This window comes from Lathamus discolor, chromosome 3 (assembly GCF_037157495.1).
Source record: "Lathamus discolor isolate bLatDis1 chromosome 3, bLatDis1.hap1, whole genome shotgun sequence".
Taxonomy (NCBI): Eukaryota; Metazoa; Chordata; class Aves; order Psittaciformes; family Psittacidae; genus Lathamus; species Lathamus discolor.
In genome coordinates, this window is record NC_088886.1 from 53,343,195 (window position 1) to 53,347,135 (window position 3,941).

At 40.1% G+C, this 3,941-nt stretch overlaps 1 protein-coding gene across 3 annotated transcripts in view; it reads left to right on the forward strand.

Annotated features, from left to right (window-relative positions):
- The window catches only part of NTNG1 (netrin G1), a 160,481-nt gene that overhangs the window by 81,990 nt on the left and 74,550 nt on the right, over positions 1–3,941 (forward strand). The gene's annotated exons all lie outside the window — the stretch shown is intronic.

Consider the following 3,941-nt stretch of genomic DNA (forward strand, 5'->3'; position numbering starts at 1 on the left):
TTAATGAAATGAAAAAAAAAATAACCAGAATAGAACCACTTTTGACTTACTTTGTAAGCTTTGTTTGCTCTGAACAGTTCATTATGCACCCTTGACTTTGATAGTTTAATCCTGAATACCTCACAGCACAGTCCAGAGACAAATATAGCTGCTTTGTGCCTTATAATTATGCTTAAAGTTCAAGTTCAGCAGCGTGATTTTTCAAAAAGAGATCAGCTAACCTGCCCTCACAGCAAGTGCCTTCTTCTCCTTAGCCTGCATGAGAAGCATCAAATAGAGACACCATCAGGACGCAGCAAAGAACTGTGGCTGGGACGCAGGCAGTCACGCACAGAGCAGCCTGCCCAGAGCTTCTCTCCTGTAATGAGAGGGAAAGAGGTGATTGAGAGTCCTGAAACTCAGTTGACACCTAGAAGTAATATCAGTAATAATAAGCAGAACATCAAAACTCTGTGAAGAGCAGGACACAGTTCACCTGTGTAAAAAGGTGCTCTTTAGAGTGGTTGCAGCAATGATTCTTCAGCAGTGAAGAATCCTGTAATATAATATAATGTGCAATTTTTATTATATATAATATATGCTAATAATATATAATACAATCCTGAAAAGAGAAATATTAAGCTAGTTCTCAGAATCAAGTGTTAGTTTGGGTCTAGGCTGTGTATTCATAATTCAAAAATATTTTACATATTTATCATTTAAAAATATCTACCAAGAGGACAGGCCACTAAAACATATGCCAAAAGTTTTCATGTCTGGATTCTCAAAAGAGAATAGCCTGAATTACATTGCTGCTGTACCCTTGCTTATCCTGGTGGTTTTGCTACATGTCCAGTCACCACCTAGATACCTGTTGTTGACATTGAAAGTTTGTGTGCTTTTATCAACAGCTCTTTACCTTCCCCCCACCCCCCATGTATCCTATAAAACAGGATACAAGAAAGGAAATCTGATTTCTATGTACATACCTTTTTAAAGCACTTAAGTCCTAGGCTTTTCAGGGACTGTTAGGTGATGCGTAACTATATTTGTTAACAGAACGTAGCTGGAACAAGAGCTTAGCCTTTGATCTTTAATGTATGTTTTACTGTTGGTTTCACATATATATGTTATATCTGGAGGAAAAGGTGGCTAAAATATATAGAAACAAACCCCAAGGATAAGTTCAGTAGTCCTTTTCTCTTTGGAAAAGAGTCTGACTTCTTTCTGGCAGTTTCCAGAGAGGTAAGTGGGGTATATTGATACACTGCCTGAAGCTTTCCTGCTGTCCCTACCCCTTGCCCCTCCACTTCCCTGGCACATCCTGCATGGCTCTTGTCGCTGTAGGAGCCTGCCCAGCTGGGCATTTCATAGAAGCCACCATGTGTTGGGTTGAACCAGATGCTCTGACAAGGTCAGAATATCTCCACAGACACTTCTGCTTTGCATTTGCTTTTCTCTGAATTACAACTCATGTTCTTCTTCGAAACAAATCTTTTCCTTGGCTTCTGTGTATGGAAGGGAGTTGGTAGTCATCTCAGAGCTTTGTTTGATCTGTAAAATCCTCTCACCTGCAGACATAAACTTACAAGAGCTTAAAAGCAGAGCTGGTCACAGCAGGTGGGTATAAGAGAATAAGCAGCAGAGAAGGTTACTTACTAAATCCTGATACCAGGACCCACAGAAAAGACTTGCATATTACCCACTGCAGCAAGAATAGGACAAATAGGACTGAGCTGTTCATTGCATCAAAGTTTTCAGAACAGCTTTTCAAGTGAAACCTGGCATCCAAGCACGGACGCATGTGGGGTGGCCTACTCTGCACCTCTTCTGTGCCTATGGGGAGGGATACCACCCTAACAGCTGCTGCAGCTGCAAGGAACACCAGTCCTCACTGGGTGCAAAGGGACACTCAGCAAGGACAGCTGTGGCAGTGTGTCTCTGCACTGAATTAGGTCTTACATTGACTGCTCCTCTCAGGAGTATTGCTTAGGGTAGCACAAGGCATATTTTCTCTCCCTTGAAGACAACCTGTTAGAGCACACATGCTGGTCTTCCATATATACTGTCCCTGCAGCAGTAACTCCTAGGGACATATTTGAGCCTTTAAATGAGTCCATAGGAGGTCTCTTAAACAGAAATGCTTTAAAATCTTTTGAAAAGAGCAGCAGATATACTGCTTCACAGAGCTGGTTTCCCTGGTGTTGAATTCTGTGCACACCATGGATATTTTTATGCTGCTTTTCTCTATTATACCCCACAAAAAGTTATTGAAATCAGTATGAAATTAACCTTGCTTCTTTCTCATGTGGCAGAAACACCACTCCCCTGACAATGGCTCATGAAAAGACTTCATTCCTTACTGTGACATAATAGGTGCTATACCCTGAGTCTTTCTCTAAGCTTAAAGTAAAGATATTTCTGCTTTGGCCAGGTCTGTCCAACATTAATCACAAATGCAAATTTCTAACAGCTCAATTAGGGTATCACTGCATGTGCAAATAAAATTTCTCCTATTGCAGAAAGGTCAGCAACATTTTTGAATGGCATTGTAAGCATGTTCACTTGGATGGTGATTTAATGACCACAATTCTAGATTTCCCACACAACAAATTGTTCCTTTTCAGTGTTGTGCTGGGAAAAAGGATTCAGGGTACCAGCTGGCAGCTGATACTGAGAAATACTACTTACAAATAAAGACAGGAAGTTTGGTGTAATCACTAGCATCTGAGAGCAGCTTTCTTGGGATTGCTACTGAACAGGTGTAAGACTGGTATTAATTAAATTAAACCCAGAAAAATCGGTCTCTTAATAAACTTAAAAGTGGTGATGCACATTAACGCAATACCAGGAATTTAAAATCTAACGTTCACTTTTGTATCAGGATAAAAGAAAAGAAACACTCCTAAAGACTTTTAAACTTTAATTTTTACATCTGTAAGCTAGCAAACTTTGCAGAGATACATTGCCGCACCTTTCATCTGAGGTTTGTGTTGTCACTTTCTTAACAATCTAGCAGTTTGTGGTGAAGGCTTTTACAGCTGCTGTGATGGTGTGATTAAATTCTGCCTGGTGGTATTACAGTGATTAAAATAGAAGATGTATCTAGGGTGTCTCTTGGTGTGTATCAACCTGTTGATAATAACTTACTGCCCAGTGGATGGCAAACTGAGGCTGGCTAAGTAGGACATTAGACAGCAGCAAAAAAAAAGTGAACAAAAACTTTGTTATCTTAATATCCTGATGGCAATGAGCAGCATTCAAATCTCTGCCAGCATTGCACCATCAGGCAGATAATAACTGGGTACTGCATTATTCCAGCTGATGGAGACAGCCCTGCATTTTGTCCCAGTAGCCCTTCTTTCTCTAATGCACAATATTATGGGTAGCTGAGAATATTCAGGTTTTTAACATTTCCTAGTTTTTCTTAATGTTTAGAACAAAACAATTAAACCCATGTGACATATTGTGACAACTCAAAAGGCCTAAGCTGTGTTAAGCAACAGATGTACTTCCCACCCTGCCAGTTCCATCCCATCTGTGTATCAAGACATTGACTGCTGTGTGAAGTACACCTTAGTAGGTGAGACCAAAGGGATTCCAAGGAAAGAAGGAAATTTTCAAGTGGGAGAGAAGCAAAAAGAAAAACTAATTGTAGCATGAATGTACTTGGAGTTTACATCCACTGCTTTTTTTCCCTTCAGTGTTAGTTGGGGAACCTACAATAACAATCACTAGTGTTAAATGGTCAGTTGGTAGCACTGGAAGAAATGCTCGTTATTGATCTTCACCTTAACAAGAAATTTTGCTTCCTCTTTGGGAGAGACATGGCTGCCATGTTCCACATCCTTTGTGTAGATATGAAAAGTTTCCTATTTCTGAGGTTAAAAGATTAGAGCAAAACAGATGCATGGAAACAGTGTAAAACAGAAGCATACTACCTTCACAGCAGCTGTGTCCCT